This window comes from Phocoena sinus, chromosome 19 (assembly GCF_008692025.1).
Source record: "Phocoena sinus isolate mPhoSin1 chromosome 19, mPhoSin1.pri, whole genome shotgun sequence".
Lineage (NCBI taxonomy): Eukaryota > Metazoa > Chordata > Mammalia > Artiodactyla > Phocoenidae > Phocoena > Phocoena sinus.
The window spans coordinates 903677-926603 of NC_045781.1; the positions used below are offsets into that span (position 1 = coordinate 903677).

General features: G+C 42.0%; 1 protein-coding gene across 3 annotated transcripts in view; it reads left to right on the forward strand.

The window, feature by feature from the left end:
* Positions 1-4026: 4026 nt before the first annotated feature.
* The window catches only part of LOC116744170 (zinc finger protein 211-like), a 29162-nt gene continuing 10261 nt past the window's right edge, over positions 4027-22927 (forward strand). For 2 of the 3 annotated variants that reach the window (XM_032613548.1, XM_032613550.1), the window contains exons 1-2: positions 4027-4292; positions 20454-20544. The gene's annotated coding sequence lies outside the window, so the exon portion shown is untranslated. The remainder of the gene's footprint in view (positions 4293-20453; positions 20545-22927) is intronic. The other variant, XM_032613549.1, reaches the window with a different exon arrangement.

The following is a 22927-nucleotide window of genomic DNA, read 5'->3' on the forward strand; positions in this document are numbered from 1 at the left end:
CAAAATGTCTGCTTCACTAGGTTGGGTTTTGAAATGAAAATGAGCGTTTCATGGTGAAGGTCCAGGGATCAGACTTGAAAACCAGGGTTCGTTGAAAAATTACACTTCCTGGTTCCAGGATTCAATCCACCATAGAGGAAGTCTGCAGACGCCCAGAGGCGGAGCCAAGGTTTCTCACACATCCCCTGAGTGTCTTTGCAGTGAGCAAGTCCGGCTAATGGCCAACTTGGCTAAAGTCCTAGCCAGGCCCTCCACTGCCAAGAAGCCCTGTGAGGCTCCACCCACCAAAGCTATCTAGCCACGTGCTTATTCTGGCTAGAATTTATTCCCAAAATTCCCATATAGTTCTTCCTCATCTCCTTCACGTTTTTGCGCAGTGATTACTCAGCTCTGTAATCTGCATACCACACTCTATCCCTAAGTACATTTACCTTATGTTCTTTCCATTATGCCTCCTACACTGAACATACTATATGACTTAACATTTCTGCTTTCATGATTCCTGTGTCCTCCTGAATATAATATAACCCCTAGAAGGGCAGGAGTCTTTGTCGCTTTTGTATCCCAATGTCTCCCACGCATCTACAATAAGTTCTTGAAGCCAAATATTTACTCATTTATCATTTACCAGAACAGTGACTAAACAAGACACTTTGGCTTCAGCTTCCCTGTGTATTTTTGCAATTCCATGTACTCTCAATGTCCCCTTTAACTTTTCCTGAACGCTCATATTGCATAATGACTTCAAGCATGAAGAGGAATCACATTTTGGAGACAGTGTTCAGAGAGATTGTTCTAGTCACATGTTCAGCTTAATTGTACCTCTTCTCAGACATCACTGCTAAAACTTCTCTAAGATTTTCACCTTTTTACCATACACTGATACTTTCTCTGAAACGTTTCTGACACAATCTCTGAATCACTACATAGTCATTAATAGCTTTCTATAATTTGAATTTTATAACTTTTTCCCAGATAATATCAATTCCTCATGCAGAACAGTCTCTGTAATCACAGGGGAAATGATAACCACTTCCCAACAATGATATGAGATCATGGTTTAAGTTACCCCATTTATTTTGGGGTTCAGAACATCTTTTTCATACATGCTCTACCTGTGAACCCCCCCATTGTCCCATATCAATACAGCATATCTTTCATTGTTCTATTTTTGAGATTGATGTCAGATTCCCAAAAAGAAGTTAACTATCAAGCTATCCAAAAATTTACTAAATGGATAAAAATATTGCTTACTAAATTGGGCACAATAATTTACTATGCTGTTAGAAGTATTTTCTGAACTGACTACAGAGATCCACCTGTGTACTCCTGCTTTGAGTAGCCCAGCATCCCTCTACTGTCTTTCCTGTCATGGACCATCTGGAGTGTTTTTTCTCTTCTCCTTGACCAAACATACAGAGACTGTTAAAACTGAGTCTAAAAAAAAAAAAAAAAAAACTGAGTCTAACACTTCATAGTGTATAGATTTAATTCCAACATGGTAATGTTTATTTTTCATTATTAATTTATTTTTATTGAAGTATAGTTGTTTTAAAATATTAGTTAGTTCCAGGTGTACAACATAGTGATTCAATATTTTTATAGGGATTCCCTGGGGCACAGTGGTTAAGAATCCGCCTGCCAATGCAGGGGACGTGGGTTCAAGACCTGGTCCGGGAAGATCCCACATGCCGTGGAGCAACTAAGCTCGGGTGCAACAACTACTGAGCCTGCACGTTAGAGCCCGCAAGCCACAACTACTGAAGCCCGTGCGCCTAGAACCCGTGCTCTGTAATAAGAGAAGCCACTGCAATGAGAAGCCAGCGCACCGCAATGAAGAGTTGTCCCCACTCTCCGCAACTAGAGAAAGCCTTCACGCAGCAACAAAGACCCAATGCAGCCAAAAATAAATAATTAAAATTAAATATTTTTATAGATTATACTCCATTTAAAGTTATTAAAAACAGTGGCTATACTTCCCTGTGCTATACAATATATCCTCGTTGCTTATCTATTTTATACATAGTGAAACTGAGCAGGACCCTGTTGGGCCTTCCCTGGGGCAGACACCCCCAATCCCCATGTCTCCTAACTTTCCCCCCCCACCCCTCCTCCAGTCTTGCTGCACAGCTTGTGGGATCTTAGTTCCCCCGACCAGGGATTGATTGGACCTGGGTCCTCAGCAGTGAGAGCGTGGAGTCCTAATCCCTTGACTGCCAAGGAATTCCCGACCTGACTCTTGTTAATAGAAAAGTTTTAGCCTCCTAAGCCTTTCCCGAATTCCAAAAAGCAAAATCAGAGAAGTGAGAAAATGCAGAAACAAAGGAAAGCAGTCAAGCAAGACAAAATAATAATAGTTTAGCCATAAAACAAAGCCAAGGACCTTTAGTTCCTCCTCAAGGGCTATAGATAATATCTTGAGCCATATCCTTGAATTGTTTTGCAGAAACTAAAACGACCACCAGGTGGAAGAAGTTAACTGCGTGCTGACAACCAGCACATAGACTCCAGACCAGTTGGAGCCAGAAAACTGATAATTGAGATTCCGAAAGTATCACCATTACCTCATCATCAACCAGAGAATTGTGCACAAGCTGATCATACATCCTGCCACCCTCCCTCCTCACACTGTCTTTAAAAACCCTTCTTTGGGGCTTCCCTGGTGGCGCAGTGGTTGAGAGTCCGCCTGCCGATGCGGGGGACGCGGGTTCGTGCCCCGGTCCGGGAAGATCCCACATCCCACATACCGCGGGGCGGCTGGACCCGTGAGCCGTGGCCGCTGAGCCTGCGCGTCTGGAGCCTGTGCTCCGCAGCGGGGGAGGCCACAGCGGTGAGAGGCCCGCGTACCGCCCAAAAAAAAAAAAAAAAAAAAAACCCTTCTTTGAAAGCCATTGGGGGGGCTTCCCTGGTGGCGCGGTGGTTGCGAGTCTGCCTGCCCATGCAGGGGACATGGGTTCGTGCCGCGGTCTGGGAAGATCCCACATGCCGCGGAGTGGCTGGGCCCGTGAGCCATGGCCGCTGAGCCTGCACCTCCGGAGCCTGTGCTCCGCAACGGGAGAGGCCGCGGCAGTGAGAGGCCCGCGTACCGCAAAAAAAAAAAAAAAAAAAAAAAAAAAAAAAGAAAGCCATTGGGGAGTTCAGGTCTTTTGAGCATGAGCTGCCTGTTCTCCTTGCTGGTGCCTGCAATAAGCCCTGTACTTTCCTTCACCACAACTGAGTGTCAATGGATTGGCTTTGCTATGCATCAGGTGAACAGCCCAAATTTGGTTTGGTAGCAATAGCAGTTTGTGTCTCTTAATCCCATACCCCTATTTTGCCCATCCCCCATGAAATGTTTATTAGCTTCTGCTACCAGTGGACACATTTTGTGTCTGAATGACTAGGAATGATATGTGCATTTGGATCTCTGTCCTGTGGGAGCTTCTGTAACAATATGTTTAGTCTCAGGGAGCATGATGAAGTTCACAGGGTCTGAACTAATACATCAACCTTGGCTGAACGTCTGCAGGCAACACAACATCCCCCAGAAACCCTGAGATCTACCCCTTAAGAATGGACAAGTCCCTGGGTCTTCCCTGGTGGCACAGTGGTTAAGAATCCACCTGCCAATGCAGGGACCATGGGATCGATCCCTGGTCTGGGAAGATCCCACATGCTGCGGAGCTACTAAGCCCATGCACCACAACTATTGAACCTGCACTCTAGAGCCCGTGCTCGGCAGCAAGAGAAGCCACCGCAATGAGAAGCTCGCGCACCCAAAGGAAGACCCAAACCAGCTAAAAATAAAAATAAATAAATAAATAAATTTTTTTTAAAACAAGGACAAGCGCCTTCTAAGTCCTTTGGTCCGCTGACTGCATTTCCCAGAGCCCCGCAGGGGTCTAAGTCCACGCGCAGGTTACCCCAAGTGTGGGAACTACATTACCCAGAATGCTCTGCGTCGACCAGCCGCCTTGTTGAGCCAATGAAGGCTCAGAACAGAGGCGTTTCCGTAAGGGTTGCCTAGCGTGGGCCGGGACTTCCGGCGTCCTCCTCCGGGCGGTCATTTTGGCTGCTCGGGTGTGTTCATACGGACAGAAGTTTTGGAGCGTTTAGTGGGGCTGACGGGACAGGACCGAGAAAGTGACGGGGCAGTCGTTGTTCCCGCTGCACAAAGGCGAGTCTGAGGCTCGGCCGCGGCGCCGCCCGAGATGATCCGCACCAGGGCCGGTTTAAGAACCGCCGGCCCGCTCCTGGCCCCGCTCCGCCCACAGGCCTGGATGGCTGCGGCCGCTCGGAGGGACCCGCCTCAGGTAAACGCTCGTCCTCGGGCACTCACTCCACCAGACACTAAAGCCCCAAATGCTCTCGTCCATGCAGCCCAGGCCCCGGTGTCCAGGACGGTGAGGCGCTAGTATATGGACTCCTGTTTCTGACAGTGGTCAACACCTCAGCTTTCCTGTTTAATTTTACTATCGGGGGTGTGATTAGACATGGGAGAGGGTTACAGGCACAGGAACCGGCATGTACAAAGGCTTGGAGTTGCGATTGAGCCGTGAGGATTCGGAAAACCTGGGCTCCGTTGTGCCTGGCGAGGAACAAAGTTTGAGGCGGAGTCGCGCCTGGAATAGCAGGCTGAGGCCTCTGCCTATATTCTCAGAACTCTGATCGCTGCGGAAAATTTTAAACCAAGGGGGGACACAGACTACATTAGGATTTTAAAAGTTTCCCAAAGGCTGTTCAACGGAGGAACAGACTGAAGGAGGAGGATGAAGTATTAGGGCACCAGGGGGTTGGATCTTCGTTCAAGCACACAGAGCTAGTAAGGTGAGACACTGAGGCACGGAGGTTAGGTATCCAGCCCTAGTTCACCAGGCTCAAGGGCCAGGCGTGGGCACACAGGGCCCTGAACCCACTGAAACCTGACATGGTTATATTCATTCATCTGTAATCTGTCTCTTAAAACATGGCTGTAGAAGCGCTTATGGGGCCTATACCGGTACGTGTAGAGTGTCCCAGTCCCTTACTGATCCCTACCCCCACCCATATATTCTCTGTATTGTGGTGTCGTGGTATTCGTTAAGGACCCAAGCTCAGGATCCCGAGTCTACGAAGGATTATATTGAGGTATTAACATTTCTGGCACCGAATGTAAACGGATGTGGAAAGGTTATCTCAATACCAGGATGTAAAAATGTTTAGAGGTAGAGCTGAGTTGAGATCATTAAGATCTCCTTTCCATCAGGTGGGAAGAAGGAGCAGGAAGACAAGATTCAGGACTGGAATGTCTGCCTAAGAAGTTGAGTATCAGGCTTCCCTGGTGGAGCAGTAGTTGGGAATCTGCCTGCCAATGCAGGGGACATGGGTTCGAGCCCTGGTCTGGGAAGATCCCACATGCTGCGGTGCAACTAGGCCTGTGAGCCACAACTACTGAGCCTGCGCGTCTGGAGCCTGTGCTCTGCAACAGAAGAGGCCGCAACAGTGAGAGGCCCGCGCACCACGATGAAGAGTGGCCCCCGCTCGCCGTAACTGGAGAAAGCCCTCGCACAGAAACGAAGACCCAACACAGCCAAAAACAAATTAATTAATTTAAAAAAAAATAAAAGAAGTTGAGTATCTATTCTGGAGGTGATAGGAAGTTTGGATCAGAGGAGGGGAATGATCTTACCTAGGTTTTTTAAAAATAAATTTATTCATTTATTTATTTTTGGCTGCATTGGGTCTTCATTGCTACGTGCAGGCTTTCTCTGGCTGTGGCGAGCGGTGGTTACTGTTCATTGTGGTGTGCAGGCTTCTCATTGCGGTGGCTTCTCTTTGTTGCAGAGCATGGGGTCTAGGCACGTGGGCTCAGTAGTTGTGGCTCGTGGGCTCTAGAGCGCAGGCTCAGTAGTCGTGGCTCACGGGGTTTAGTTGCTCTGCAGCATGTGGGATCTTCCCGGACCAGGGCTCGAACCCATGTCCCCTGCATTGGCAGGGGGATTCTTAACCACTGCGCCACCGGGGAAGTCCCTTACCTAGGTCTTAACAGGCTGCATATAGCTGCATAGTGGAGAACAGATTGTGAGACTGAGGGAAGAGGAAGGAAAACCAGGGTGGAGGCTATTATATTGGGCCACTTGAGGGTTCATGGAACAGAGTGGTAGCTTAGAAGTGGCTGGATTCTGAATGTGTTTTTATTAAGGATTAACTAGATTTCTTAATGTGGAAGGAAAGTGTCTTGTTCTGCTTGGGTTGCTATAACAAAATACCGTAAGCTAGATGACATATAAACAGCAGGAGTTTATTTCACACAGTTTTGGAGGTTAGAAGTCCAAGATCAGGATGCCTTTATGGTCAGGTTCAGATGAGGGCCTGCTTCCTGGTTCATAGACACCATCTTCTCACTGTGTCCTTACATGGTGGAGAACAGAGAGAGGAGCAAGCTCTCTCGTGACATTTATAAGGGTGCTAATTCCATTCACGTGGGGCCTGCCTTCATGACCTCATCTAATCCTAATTTCCTCCCAAAGGCTCCGGCTCCTAATACCATGAGATTGGGAGGTTTTGTGTCAACTATGATTTTTGGGGGGACATAAACATTCAGTTTTATAATAGTGAGAGAGTGAAACAGAGGATTCAGAGATGAATCCAAGTGGGTTTTTTTCCCTGAAGTATTATATAATTGACTTCTATTAGTTTCAGTTGCACAGCATAGTAATTAGATATTTTTGTACATTACAAAATGATGACCATGATAAGTCTTGTTGCTGTCACCATTCAAAGTTATTACAATATTATTGACTATGTTCCCTACTCTGTACACTACACCCCTGTGACTTACTTATTTTGTACATGGAAGTTTGTTTTGCTGTTACCATGAGGTTTTGATATAACAGTCTATATATATATATATTGTTTTAAGTTGCTGGTCTCTTAATGTCAAATGCATTTCCAATATCCTGCATTTGTACTTTCTGCTTCTCATGATTGCTGGTTTTGATATCACATTTGTGTGTGGATGATTTCCTACTTTGACTGTATGTTTACCTTTACCGGTGAGCTTTCCCATTTGTAATTTTCTTGTTTCTAGTCCTGGCCTTTTCTTCTAGAGAAGTTCCTTTAGCATTTGTTGTAAAACTGTTTGGTGGTGCTGAATTCTCTTAGCTTTTGCTTGTCTGTAAAGCTTTTGACTTCTCTGTTGAATCTGAACGAGAGGCTTGCTGGTTAGAATATTCTTGGTTGTAGGTTTTTCCCTTTTCTTGCCTGCAGAGTTTCTGCTTGAAAATCAGCTGATAACCTTATGTGGATTCCCTTGTATGTTATTTGTTGCTTTTCCCTTGCTGCTTTTTATTTTTTTGGCTGCAGCTTGCAGGATCTTAGTTCCCCGACCAGGGATTGAACCTGGGCCACAACCATGAAAGAGCTGAGTCCTAACCATTGGACCACCAGGGAATTCCCAAGTTCTGTATATTTTAGTGATGTATTTATGTTATATATGCTCTCAAAAGATGCTGAATTGTACATTAGAAAGAGTACATTTTGCAGTATGTACTACAGAAAATTAAGACAAAGGTCAGAGAGTTATTATTATTATTATTATTTTAAATAGGGTTGTCATGAAAGGACTCTAATAAGACATTAGGCCGGTAACTTGAAAGGACTGTGCAGCAAGCCATGTGGCTATTTGAGAACAAAGAAATTCAGGCAGAGAGATCTGAAATTATAAAGCTCTCTGGTGTTTGCTTAGGTAACATCAAAGTAGTCCCATTTGGTTTTTTTAAAAAGAGAATTCAGCCAAGTAAATTTTAAAGATCTTATTGGCTTAATTCGGTAATTCATGAATTGGGCAGCATCCCATCTAACGAATAGAAAGGAACTCTGAAGAGCTATGAGAAAGTTATACTATAAAAGAGCTTATTGTTTGTGGTAAGGTTACCTTTCTTTTTTTTTTTTTTTTTTTTTTTTGCGATACGCGGGCGTCTCACTGCTGTGGCCTCTCCCGTTGCGGAGCACAGGCTCCGGACGCGCAGGCTCAGCAGCCATGGCTCACGGGCCCAGCCGCTTCACGGCATGTGGGATCTTCGCGGACCGGGGCACGAACCCGTGTCCCCTGCATCGGCAGGCGGACTGTCAACCACTGCGCCACCAGGGAAGCCCAAGGTTACCTTTCTTTAGGCGACAGCAGGCAGGGGTCTATCAGGCAGATTACCTCACTAGTGCTGACCAGGTTAATTCCAGATTGACTGATTTAAGATTCGGTTTCTAGGGGAGGCTGAAACTGTAATTAAGTTAGGTGTTAAGTCTTGGTTTGGTGAGTGAAGCTCAGTTCAAGTGACTCCATTTTGGACTAGTTTTCTCTTTTTTAAAACAATTTAAAATTTTTTTTATTTTTATTTTATTTTTAATATTTATTTGGTTGTGCTGGGTCTTAGTCATGGCAGGCAGCCTCATTAGTTGTGGCTCACCAGCTCCTTAATTGCGGTATGTGGGCTCCTTAGTTGTGACAGGTGGGCTCCCTAGTTGCAACTCAGGGGCTCCTTAGTTGCAGCCATGGGCTTCTTAGCTGCAGCATGTGGGCTCCTTAGTTGTGGCATGCAAACTCTTAATTGCAGCATGCATGTGGGATCTAGTTCCCTGACCAGGGATTGAACCCAGACCCCCTGCATTGGGAGCATGTAGTCTTAACCACTGTGCCACCAGGGAAGTCCCTTTAATTTTTATTTTATATTGGGGTATAGTTGATTAACAATGTTGTGTTAGTTTCAGTTGTACAGCAAAGTGGCTGAGTTATACATACACATGTATCCATTCTTTTTCAAATTCTTTTCCCATATAGATTATTATAGAATATTGAGTAGAGTTCCCTGTGCTATATAATAGGTCCTTGTTGGTTATCTATTTTAAATATAGTAGTGTGTATATGTTAATCCCAAACTCCTAATTTATCCCTCTCTCCCCGCCCCCACCTTTCCCCTTTGGTAACCGTAAGTTTGTTTTCAAAGTCTGTTTCTGTTTTGTAAATAAGTTCATTTGTATCATCTTTTTAGATTCCACATTTCAGTGATATCATATGATATTTGTCTTTCTCTGTCTGACTTCACTTAGTATGATAATCTCTGGGTCCATCCATGTTGCTGTAAATGGCATTATTTTGTTCTTTTTTATGGCTGAGTAATATTCCATTATATATTTACCACATTTTCTGTATCCATTCCTCTGTTGTGAACATTTAGGTTGCTTCCATGTCTTAGCTATTGTAAACAGTGCTGCAGTGAACATTGGGGTGCATGCATACATGTATCTTTTCTTCCTTCCTCCCTCCCTCCCTCCCTTCCTTCCTTTCTTCCTGCCTTCCTCGGCTTTCGTGATCTCACTTCCCCCACCAGGAATTGAACCCTTGCCACAGCAGGAATCCTAACAACTAGGCTGCCAGGGAACTCCCCTGCATGTATCTTCTCAAATTATGGTTTTCTCCAGATATATGTCCAGGAGTGGGTTTTTAAACAATTTTAAGGAGAATACATTTTGTGAAACAGAAGTAGTCTTCTCAAATTTACAATATTTTGATTTGACATCCATAATGCTAGGGCTTTGGGAGATCTTTCTATTTTCTTTATACACAACCACACTTCAATTTTAGATGGATGCAGTATCATCTCCATGGTATATCATAAGCTGTTTGCAGCAGATGTCATAATTCCTATTTATATTTCTAACTGAAACTCTCCTTATACCACAACCACCAATTAGGGAATTAGAATTGCATTCTACCCCAGTGACTGTTGGCAAAGTTTCACTTACTGCCTGGAGCATATGCTGGCTTAAAGAGAGAAGACTTTCAGAATCACCATCTCGGGTCTCAGACACATTCTCTGCTCTTTAGAGATGTCAGGTCCTGGGTTCGACCATCACTGTTCTAAGATTTCAGTGTTCCCATTGACTAAAAAGACTCCATATGGAGATTTCCTTTTTAGCCTTACCACCTTCACTTAGTTGGGGAACATTTGGAAAATCTAGGACATCTTCCCCTGAACTGTCTTAATAATTATAAATATTTCAGTACTTTCAGGGAAAAGAGCTCAGTCATTATAGATCTGTCATTTAAAACTTCCCAAACCCTGCTCACAGATTTCACTTGAACTCCTGTGCACATATGTTGTCCCCTGGACCAGCAGCCTTTTTCCATCTCCTGTTATTTTCCTCTCCAGATTGCAGTTCTTGGCTCAACATGTTTGTTAAACTTTTGGCAAGACCAGTACATCTTAATTGTTAGTTCATTAAGTTCCCCAGTATTACTCCCCTCTATCTTGATATTCTGCCCCTGCCCCCCTCAGAAAGAAAAAAGAAATCACCATTTGAAAACACTTTCTGCCTCCTAACCTAAAACAAATCATTTAACTCTAATGCCAGTTAGGGACCATGCCCCCATGTCTTAACTTCTCTGTGGACTGGTTCTTTATCAAATCTCATGACTGGTGACCTGTTTATTACTGCTCTCTCTCTCAGTCTCTTTTTAAACTAACATTATAAACACTTATACCTTTTAAAAATAGTTTCTTCTGGGACTTCACTGGTGACACAGTGGTTAAGACTCTGCTCCCAGTGCAGGGGCCCAGGTTCAATCCCTGGCCAGGGAGCTAGATCCCATAGATTTGCTCAGCTAATGCAATGTTCAGATCCTAACTTTAAATAAAAGTTGAGTAAAAGCAGAAAATTAAACCTCAAAATAAAATTTCAGAATTAACATTGAGCAATTAATTCTTAATAATAGAAGTGAAATAATTCACCCACATGCATGCCGCAACTAAGAGTTCGCATGTCACAACTGGGGAGCCCGCCTGCTGCAACTAAGACCCAGCACAACCAAATGAATGAATGAATAATTTAAAAAAATAAAAATCGTTTTTTCTCTCTTAGTGATCCAGTACATTTCCTGTTCTGTCTCTTTCACCTTTTACAACTGAACTTTTAAAGAGCTTTTTTTTTTCTCTATTCCGATTACCTCAGCTATGTAGCTCTACTCACTCAGGTTTGGTTTATTAGCCTCACAGCTGTATCGTCATTAACAAACTCCTACGTCCAATGGTAACTTCTGAGATTTTGTTTAAATGTCCTCTCAGAAGCTTTTGCCACAATTGACATTTTTTTTCTTAATTTGAATTTGTTGGGTCCTCTTTTTCTCCCATCCCTTTAATATGGGACTGCCCAAGAGCTCAGTCATGTCTAAATTCTCAATCTTCACTCACGTTCTATTGTGATTTCATACAGTGTCATGACTGTAAATAGCACTATAAGCCCCAAACTTGCAAGTGTACATGTCCATAACATACCTTACTTTGAAACACCACAGTTATCTGTATAACAGACCTTTTCTTGGAATTCTAGTAGACATCACGAACTCAACATGTTAAAAAAAAATTTATCCTGAGCGTTTTTCCAATCCTTCCTGGTCATAGCTTTCCCTATCTCAGTTGGTGCCAATTCCGTTCTTCCATTTGCTGAGGCAGGCCAAAAATCTAGATATTATCCTTGATGCATTCTTTTTCTGACACTCCATATGCAGTCATAAGAAATCCTATTGGTTCTCTCAAAATTTATCCAGAGTTTGACTACTTTCCATAACCACTTCTGCTACCAGCCTGGTCAGAGCTAACATCCTTTCTTACCTGGATTTCTTCAATAGTAGTCTCTATGCTCCCACCCTTATTCTTCTGCAGTCTTTTCTCAGCTTACCAGACAACACGACCTTTCAGTGGATGAGATAGAAAATGTCAGTCTTTTGGTCAAAATTCTGTAATGACTACCATTTTCCTAAGAGAAAATTCAAAATCCTTACCAGGACCCTTTGGAGCTTCATGTTCCTTTCTGACCTCTCTCTCTGTTTTGTTTGTTTATTTGTTTATGTTGTTCTTGTTGTTTTGGCTGCACCGCACTGCTTGTGGGATCTCAGTTCCCTGACCAGGGATTGAACCCAGGTCCCCTGAAGTGGAAGTGTGGAGTCCTACCCACTGGACAACCAGGGATTTCCCACTGGCCTCCTCTCTTAAACTTTCTGCCTCACTCAACTGATTTCATGTACATGGGCACCTGAGTTTGCCTGGGACATGACATGACCCTGGCTGTTTCTTTTGCTTGGATCATATGCCCAAAATATTCACATGGATTATTCCTTCACCTCTTCAAGTGTTGTCTGAAATATCCAACTGTCAATGAGATCTTCCCTTACTAACATTTAATATTGCATCCCTTCCACTAATTGGGCTCCTTTTTTCTGCTAAGGTACCTTTATCTTATTACATATTGTATATATATATATTTTTTAAGTACCTTTTTAAAAATATATTTAATTTAGTTTGGCTGTGCTGGGTCTTAGTTGCGGCATACAGGATATTTGTTGAGGCATGCAGACTTCTTAGTTGTGGCATGGACTCTTAGTTGCACGCGCAGACAGGATCTAGTTCCCCGACCAGGGATCAAACCCGAGCCCCCTGCATTGGGAGCATGGAGTCTTACCCACTGCACCACCATGGAAGTCCCTGTTTATTTTAATTATTATCAAATGTCCACCTTTCTTAGCTATCTTGGTTCTCTAATTATGAGTCTAATTTCCTGACATAGCTCACCTACTGAGAATAATTTGACATAATTTAGGTGCTTAACACATATTTATTGAGGCAGCGAATATGGGTTTGACCCCCTTCTTCATATTCAATTCTAAGACTCTGGCAGGTTTTACTTAAATGGTTTTTTCTTTTCCTCTCCCTTCCAGACTATAATTTTGCAAGGTTTTCCAAAATGAAAACTGAATAATATTTAGGGGAAAAACTCCTCAGATTGGCCTTAAACAGAGCCAGACCTTTTGCACAGATTTCTTCTCTCACTACTCAGACCTCACCTGTCATTTTCACCTGATCTTTTCAGGCATGTCATATTTGGTGGTACGCAGCATTATGTCTTATTTCAGAACAATTTGCACATGCTTTTAATATTTAACCATGATAATACTTTTTGAAAACCTGTAATTTTGGAAGGAACAAAAGTTATACATGAGGTGCCATACTGCATTTTTATCCATGAATGATATCAGATATTGAGACAGTTTTGGTATATTGGAAGTCCGTAAGCTTCTCCTAATAATAGATATATATTTGCCTGCAAGGTGTTTTAATTGAAACTCTATTAAAAGTTGTTATTTTTGATGTCTGAATTTTTAAAAAAATTTTATTTTATATTAGAATATAGTTGATTAACAATGTTGTGTTAGTTTCAGGTATACAGCAAAGTGATTCAGTAATACATATACATGTATCCATTCTTTTTCAAATTCTTTTCCCATTTAGGTTGTTACAGAATATTGAGCAGAGTTCTCTGTGCTATATAGTAGATCCTTGTTGGTTATCTATTTTAAATATAGTAGTGTGTATATGTCAATCCCAAACACCCAGTTTATCACCACCACCACCACCACCCTGGCCACCTTTCCCCTTTAGTAACCATAAGTTAGTTTTCTTAATAGGTGAGTCTGTTTTCTATTTTGTAAGTAAGTTCATTTGTATCTTTTTTTTTTAGATTCTGCATATGAGTGATATCCTATGATATTTGTCTTTCTCTCTCTAACTTCACTTAGTATGGTAATCTCCAGGTCCATCTGCGTTCTGAAATGGCATTGTTTCATTCTTTTTAATGGCTGAGTAGTATTCTATTGTATATATGTACCACATCTTCTTTATCCATTCCTCTATCAATGGGCATTTAGGTTGCTTCCATGTCTTGGCTGTTGTAAACAGTGCTGCAATGAACATTGGGGTGCATGTATCCTTTCAAACCATGCTTTTCTTCAAATATATGCCCAGGAGTGGAATTGCTGGATCATATGATAACTCTATTTTTAGTTTTTTAAGGAACCTCCATACTGTTCTCCATAGTGGCTGTACCATTCTATTGGGTTGGCCAAAAATTTCATTCCGGTTTTACAGAAAAACCCTAATGAACTTTTTGGCCAACTCAATACATTCCCACCAACAGTGTAGGAGGGTTCAATAACAGTCTGAGTTTGATGACCTGGTGGTAATAGAAGTGAAAACTTGGTGAGAACTGTGAAATAACCCACAGAGTTGGGTCTTCTCTTCTCTACTTTACACCTCTGCCAGCATGGCTGACTAAGGTCAGCCTCTCCTGAGGTTGAAGGGATTCAGTATTTTTAATTTTGCTAAGGAAAAATGATGAGAAAGAATAATATTATAATCCAGTGTGATATTATCTGAACATGAGAGGTTTTGAGATATGTTATACTCCAGAATAAACGGAAAACATAGCAAATGGAAAACAAACTCAACATGACTAATTGTTAATATAAAACTTTTTAAAATAGTAGTACAGAATATTAAAAAATCCTAGAAAAGTGAGGAGGGTAATAGGAAAAAAACCCACAAGAACTAATCAAACAGCTACAAATGGACTGACTCACAGCTGAAATCATTTCGTCTATAATCCTGCTCCATCTCCCTCCAGCAACTGTTTATGCTAAGACAAACTCCAGAAGTCGTATCACTACATCCCTAAATACTTAAGTAAGGGAATTCCCTGGCAGTCCAATGGTTAGGACCCCACACTTTCTCTGCGGAGGGTGTGGGTTCAATCCCTGGTCAGGGAGCTAAGATCCCGCAAAACATGTGGTGTGGCCCCCCAAAAAAGAAAAAAAAACCCTTAAGTATGTGTATCTAATAGACAAGAACTTTTTTTGTTTAACTTAATTGTAGTATTTTATCATATGTAACTATAAACAATAATATTTCCATATTATCCAGTACCAAACAGTATTCAGATATTCCTAAATGTTTATATTTTGACAGGTTCGTTTAAAGAAACATGAAATCATTTCTTATCTGTTATTATATTTTACATCTCTTGATTTTATAATCTTCTATGGATAACTCCCTTTTTAAAATTATTTATTTATTTATTTTTGGCTGCGTTGGGTCTTCGTTGCTGTGCGCAGGCTTTCTTTTTAGTTGGGGCGAGCAGGGGATATTCTTTGTTGCTCTGTGCAGGCCTCCCATTAAGGTGGCTTCTCTTGTTGCGGAGCACAGGCTCTAGGTGCACGGGCTTCAGTAATTGTGGCACATGGGCTCAGTAGTTGGGGTTCGTGGGCTCTAGATCGCAGGCTCAGTAGTTGTGGCACACTGGGCTTAGTTGCTCCACGGCATGTGGGATCTTCCCAGGCCAGGGCTCAAACCCATGTCCCCTGAATTGGCAGGCAGATTCTTAACCACTACACTACCAGGGAAGCCCAATAACTCCCTTTTATACATTAATTTTTTTTTTGTTTGAAAGAGATCATAATCCATGTAGAATTTTCTGATACTCTGATTTGGCTTACTGCATTCTCATGATGTCTTTTAATGTGACCTCCCATGCTTAATATTTCCTGCAAAAAGGTAGTTATTTTAGAGATGAGATCAGATTCAGAATTATTCATTTTTCTCTTTTGTAGGATTATGATCAATGTAGTCAGTGTGTCAACTGCACCTGAGTCACTCTGTAATCTAAGAGCTTTAGCAGCCATTGATAATTATTGCCTGTACCATCAATGTAGGTCATGGTTCTACCCTCCCTTTTCCTGTATTAGGTGGAACATGTTTTTTACAGACAAGAAATGTATTGGAGGAGAAGTTCAGATAGAAAAAAAAATATGCAAAAATATCTGGATTCGGGCTTCCCTGGTGGTGCAGTGGTTGAGAGTCTGCCTGCCAATGCAGGGGACACGGGTTCATGCCTTGGTCCGGGAAGATCCCACATGTCGCGGAGCGGCTAGGCCCATGAGCCATGGCCGCTGGGCCTGCGCGTCCAGAGCCTGTGCTCCTCAACGGGAGAGGCCACAACAGTGAGAGGCCCACGTACCACAAAAAAACAAACAAACAAAAAAAAAACTGGATTCTTTTTATCTCTCCTTTCTCAGTGTGATGATTTGATCCTTTGCCATTCTCCAAATTGAGGGGTTTTTTTTTTTAGTAGTAGTAAGCGTAAAGGATTTTTACAAATTTATTCTTTAATCCATTGTAGATACAGTTGACCCTTAAACTGTGGGGGTTAGGGGTGTCGACCACCTACACAGTCAAAAATTTGAGTGTAACTTTTGATTCTTCCAAAACGTAATTACTAATTGCCTACTCTTGACCAACACATATTTTCTATGTTATATGTATTTTATACTTAAGGGTAGAGAAAAGAAAATTGAGACAATCATAAGGAAAATAAAATACATTTACAGTATTGTACTGTATTTATGGATGGCCAACAGGCATGTGAAAAGATGCTCAACATTGTTAATCATCAGAGAAATGCAAATCAAAACCATAATGAGATAACCCTTCACACCTGTCAGAATGGCTATCATCAAAAAGACCACAGGATTTCCCTGGTGGCGCAGTGGTTAAGAATCTGCCTGCCAGTGCAAGGGACACAGCTTCCAGCCCTGGTCTGGGAAGATTCCACATGCTGCGGAGCAGCTAAGCCGTGCACCACAACTACTGAGCCTGCACTCTAGAGCCCGTGAGCCACAACTATGGAGCCCATGTACCACAGCTACTGAAGCCCGAGCGCCTAGAGCCTGTGCTACACAACAAAGAGAAGCCACCAATGAGAAGCCCGCACACCTCAACGAAGAGTAGCCCCAGTTCGCTGCAATTAGAGAAAGCTCATGTGCAGCAAGAAAACCCAATGCAGCCAAAAATAAAAATAAATAAAAAATTTAAAAAAGACCACAAATAGCAAGGATGTGGAGAAAAGAGAACCTTCCTATGCTGTTAGCGGGAGTGTAAATTGGTGCAGCCACTGTGGAAGAGAATATGGAGGTTCCTCAAAAGAACTAAAACTAGAACTACCATATGATCCAGCAATGCCACCCCTGGCTATTTATCCAAACAAAAAAACCTCACTAATTTGAAAAGATACATGTACCCCAGTGTTCATAGCAGCATTTTTTACAGTAGCCAAGATATAGAAGCAACTTAAGTGTCCATCAAAAATGACTAGATAAAGAAGATGTGGGATATATAAATGTATATATCTTTGATATATGTATTATATATATTATGTGTATATATTTAATAGAATAGAATACTACCCAGCCCTAAAAAGAATGGAGTTTTTCATATGCAACAACATGAATGGACTTGGAGTGTATTATACTTAGTGAAATAATTCAAAGAGAAAGGTAAATACTGTATGATATCACTTATATGTGGAATTTAAAAAAGAAGACAAACTGGTGAAGATAACAAAAAAGAAACAGGGACTTCTCTCGTGGTCCAGTGGTTAAGAACCCGCCTTCCAATGCAGGGGACTCAAGTTTGATCCCTGGTTGGGGAACTAAGATCCCACATGCCACGGGGCAACTAAGCCTGCTCATTGCAACTACTGAGCACTTGAGCCCACGTGCCGCAACTGCTGAGGTCTCAAGCCACAACTAGGACTTGATGCAGCCAAAAATTAAATGACTAAAAATGTGTTAAAAAGACTCACAGATATAGAGTACAAACTAGTGGTTACTAGCGAGGAGAGCGAAGGGGAGGGGCAAGATAGAAGTAGGGGATTTAGACGTACAAACTACTACGTATAAAATAGGCTACAAGGATATATTGCACATAAGGAATATAGGCAATATTTTATAACTGTAAATGGAGTATAACCTTTAAAAAGGGTGAATCACTATGTTGTACACCTGAAGCTTATTGTAAATCAGCTCTACCTTAATTAAAAAATAAGATAACGTGAAAAAGAAATTCATATTTATAGGTATAATAATTCATGTGTTAATAATAAAGCAGCAGTATGATTGCTTCATGATAGCCTAGCCTGTACACTAATGAATGATCATAATATTTTTATGGTATACAGTATTACAGTTCTATTCATACGAGTTACCTGTGATGACAGGCAGATATGCAGTTTCTCCAATTAAGAGAAAAGGAGAGAGATACTATATAATAATATAATTCTTTGAAAGCAAAGTTATAAAACAGTAAAAAAACTAACACATTATTAATTTTATATTAAATATCACTCACCTTATTCCTATGTAAGGATGGGCTATCCACTTCAATACAAGTCTTTTTTTTTTTTTTTTTTTGGCTGCCCCACGCATCATGTGGGATCTTAGTTCCCTGACCAGGGATCGAACCCATGCCCCCTGCAGTGGAAGCGTGGAGTCCTAACCCCTGGACCGCCAGGGGATACCTCAATACAAGTCTTGAACACAGTTTCTACATGATGAATACTTAGGCAATGATGATGATGACGCAAAAATTCTCATACAGTTCTTACCATACAGTTATTAGATTTTCACACAAAGACACACACACATACACAACAGATAAGTTTATTAACTGTAAGTCATGATGATTATTTACTGTTCACTAAGTGGAAGTGGATCATCATAAAGGTCTTCATGCTTGGTGTCTTCATGTTGAGTAGGCTGAGGAGGGGGAGGAAGAGTAGGGATAGGTCTTGCCGTCTCAGGGTGTCAGAGGCGATAGAGGTGGAGGAGGTGGAAGGGGAGGCCGGAGAGGCAGGCACTCTTGGTCGAACTTCACAGAAATACGTAATTTCTGTCTGACTTCTTTACTTTTTCATTTCTTTAAAAATGTTTCTGTATGGTACCAATCCTTCTTCCACTGTCTGCCTTAGTTTCAGTGTCTGTATCATACAAGGGTCCATGTTGTAAAAGAAGTCAAAAGCAGTCTTGAATAGTCAGAACCCTTCTGCTAGATTGTCTAATGTCAATTTATTTTCAGGCCCTGATGCTTCTACATCATCTTCCTCGTCATCTGGCACTGGTTCGGAAGTACTCGTCTCCATCAGGTCGTCTTCGTGAATTCCTCTGGTGTGGTGTTCAGTTAGCTCTTGAATTTCTCCAAGATCCATATATTGAAACCCTTCACTTTCCCACCCTTTTTTTTTGGTCAGATCCACAATATTTTTCATGATTTCCTTGATTGGCTTTGTTTTATTTATTTTAACTTATTTATTATTTTTATTTTATTTCTGGCTGTGTTGGGTCTTCATGGCTGCATGCGGGCTTTCTCTAGTTGCAGCGAGTGGGGGTTACTCTTCGTTGCGGTGCGCGGGCTTCTCATTGCGGTGGCTTCTCGTTGCAGAGCATGGGCTCTAGACACATGGACTTCAGTTGTTGCAGCACGCGGGCTCAGTAGTTGTGGCGTACAGACTTAGTTGCTTTGCGGCATGTGGGATCTTCCTGGACCAGGGCTCGAACCTGTGTCCCCTGCATTGGCAGGCAGATTCTTAACCACTGCGCGACCAGGGAAGCCCAATTGGCTTTGTTTTAAATCCTGTGAAGTCATCTGGACACAGTTTTCTCCAGTATGAATTTATTGTTTCAAGCTTTATGGCTTTCACAGCTTTTTCTATAGCAACAATAGCATCTTCAATGGTGTAAACCTTCCCAACGTCCATGATGATTTCTTTATCAGGATTCTCTTCCATAGCATTGATAATCTTTCCATAGAGTACTGTATGTAATGAGGCTTACAGGTTGTTATGATCCCCTGATCTAGAGGCTGAATTAGAGGCATGTGTTTGGGGGCAAGTAGACCACTTTAAGGCCTTTGGTGTTGAACTCATTGGTTTCTGTGTGACCAGGGGCATTGTCCAATTTAAAAGAACTCTGGGGCTTCCCTGATTATGAGGATGCAGCATGATTTATCCAGTCTCCCATTGATAGATACTACGTTGATTAATCTTTGTTATTATAAAACAATCGATACTAAATAGGTTTGTTATTACAAAAGACTTGTTCTTCTTGTTAAATTAAAACAATTTGCTATGTGAGCAAATCAATTTTCTGGTAGATTGAAATAAAATCAGTCTCTAACATACTTTCTAAATTGATGGAGTAGTTTCTACTAACATTACTTTGCATATTATCTTCATTCAGACTGGGTTGGGATCCTTGGAAATTCCTCACTCTTTATAGCTTTGTAACTCAAATTGGGGCATGGGTTGAGACCTCTGTGGGTCAGTTGGTCTTTGCTAGCAAGTTGGTTCTTTCTCTAAAGGGATCATCTACCAATGGCATGTTTTGGATTGAATGATGCTGGAAGTCAACATGTCTTCTGTTTACACAGAAAGGGCATGGAGTTTTCCCCCAGCATGACTTGCTTCCTGAGTAGTTTCTAGGCCATTAACCTTTGTCTCAGTACCTCTTTGGGGATCAAATTCTTAGCTTCATCCACTGAGTACATTGGCTTCTCCTATTTCCTCGACTGTATCCTGAAACTCCTGGTATATATTAACATTCCTGTGAGAGTAGCGAGGAGCAGAAACAGAAGTATGGGGGCGGGGGGAAACATATGCATATCTTCCTGGGATATTCCAGATAGATTGAGAGGAGATATCGTCTGTATCTGTGATATTGATGTAATGTGTTTGAGCCTTGCGGTCTGGGCTAATGACTCTATTGTCTTTGTTCTTTACAGATACAAGCAGTAAGTCCAATACATTCTCAGCAATAGACCACCTTCTGGACCTTCCTATGAAGCCAGAACCACATGCACCATCCTGATCCTGGTGAGCATGTTTGGCTTTTTTACTTATTCACATCAATTTTGTCCTTTTAGATGGCCCTAGTTGTAAACCCAAGCTGTTGGCTGATGAAAACGTTTCTTCACTTGCGTCTTTGTTTCTCAACTTTTTGTCCCTTTGTGCTGGTTAGCAGTGACAACCCTGTCTCTAAGTTCTGTTTGTGTGCTGGGTAAGGCAAACACCTTTTTTCCAAATACGGCCTCTGGGCTCTAAGTTCCCTCCAGGACATTCAATCGTGTATTTAATAAATTTTTCTTTTTATGTTTATAGTCTTATAAACTGTGTCAGTTAATCTGTTGGGAATTTTGCATCCACTATTGAATAATAATTGAAATAACTCATAGTAGTTGTAGGATACAAAAGAAACTGTCGAGGAAAGGGGAACCCTTCCAAGGCCGAAGAGTGGGCTCTTGTCTTACACTAGGAAGTGAATTGTGCGAGGAGACACCTGTGCTGACAAAGCAAGAGACTTTATTGGGAATTGACGCCTGGGCCGAGAGCGGCAGGGTGAGGGAGCCCAGGAAGAACTGCTCTGCCACGTGGCTCACAGTCTCAGGTTTTATGGTGATGGGGTTAGCTTCCAGGTTGTCTCTGGCCAGTCATCTCGCTTGGCCCATAGTCTGACTTAGGGTCCTTCCTCGTGGCTCACACATCTCTCAGCCAAGATGGATCTAGTGAGAAGGGCTCTGGGAGGTTGGTCGACTCCTCCCTCTTTTGGCCCCTCCCAAAAGAGGGAGGAGTCGACCAACCTCCCAGAGCCCAGTTAGTTTTCGGGTTAGCTTTCTGCTGCCGCACCTTGTTCCTTATCAAAACCTCCTGTTGTGAGACAGCTCAGGCAAGCGGGCCTGGCCAAGGTTTTGGTCACCGGTTCCCTAACGAAACTATTGTGTAAAGAGTTATTCAAAGATGTTACTCTAAAGTAACGTATGGCTTTTTCAGGTTTTGGGAGTTTGATGGTAGAAATCCCATGCTGATTTGAATTTTTTTTTTTAAATAACCCCAGTTCTTTAATTATTAAGGGAAGGGCTCTGAATCTACTCCTTTATCTTTTTTTTTTAATTGTAGTATAATTAGTTTACAATGTTGTGTTTCTACTGTACAAGTGAGTCAGCTCTATGTATACATATATCCCCTCCCTCCCTCCCTCCTAGGTCCCGCCCATATAGGTCATCACAGAGCACCGAGCTGAGCTCCCTGTGCTTTATGAGCTCCCTGTGCTATATGAGCTCCCTGTGCTATACCGCTGGTTCCCACTAGCTATCTGTTTTACACATGGTAGTGTATTCATGTCAAACCTAATCTCTCCCAGTTCATCCCACCGTCCCCTTCCCCTTCTGTGTTCACACACCCATTGTCTATATCTGCATCTCTATTTGTGCCCTAGAATTATGTTCATCTGTACCATTTTTTTAGAATTGCACATACATGCATTGATATACAATATTTGTTTTTCTCTTTTTGATTTCACTCTGTATGACAGATTCTAGGTCCATCCACATCTGTACAAATGACCCACTTTCATTCCTTGTTATGGCTGAGTAATATTCCATTATATATATATGTGTGTGTGTGTGTGTGTGTGTGTGTACCACATTTTCTTTATCCATTCATGGATAAAATGTCAGTGGACACTTAGATTGTTTACATGTCCTGGCAATTGTAAATAGTGCTGCAATGAACATTGGGGTACATGATTCGTTTTGAATTATGGTTTTCTCAGGGTATATGCCCAGTAGTGGGATTGCTGTGTCATATGGTAGTTGTAGTTTTAGTTGTTTTTTTGTGTGTGTGGTATGCGGGCCTCTCACTGTTGTGGCCTCTTCTGCTGCGGAGCACAGGCTCCGGATGTGCAGGCTCAGCAGCCATGGCTCACGGGCCCAGCCACTCCGTGGCACGTGGGATCTTCCTGGACTGGGGCACGAACCCGTGTCCCCTGCATTGGCAGGCAGACTCTCAACCACTGTGCCACCAGGGAAGCCCATAGTTTTAGTATTTTAAGAGACCTCCATACTCTTCTCCATATAGTGTAGGAGGGTTCCCTTTTCTCCACACCCTCTCTAGCATTTATTGTTTGTAGATTTTTTGATGATGGCCATTCTGACCACTATGAGGTGATACCTCATCATAGTTTTGACTTGTATTTCTCTAATAATTAGTGATGTTGAGCATCTTTTCATGTATTTGTTGGCCATCTTTGTCTTCTTCGGAGAAATATCTATTTAGGTCTTCCACCGATTTTTTGATTGGGTTTTTTTTGATATTGAGCTGCTTGAGCTGTTTGTATATTTGGAAGATTAATCCTTTGTGAGTTGCTTCATTTGAAAATATTTTCTCCCATTCTGAAGGTTGTCTTTTTGTCTTGTTTATG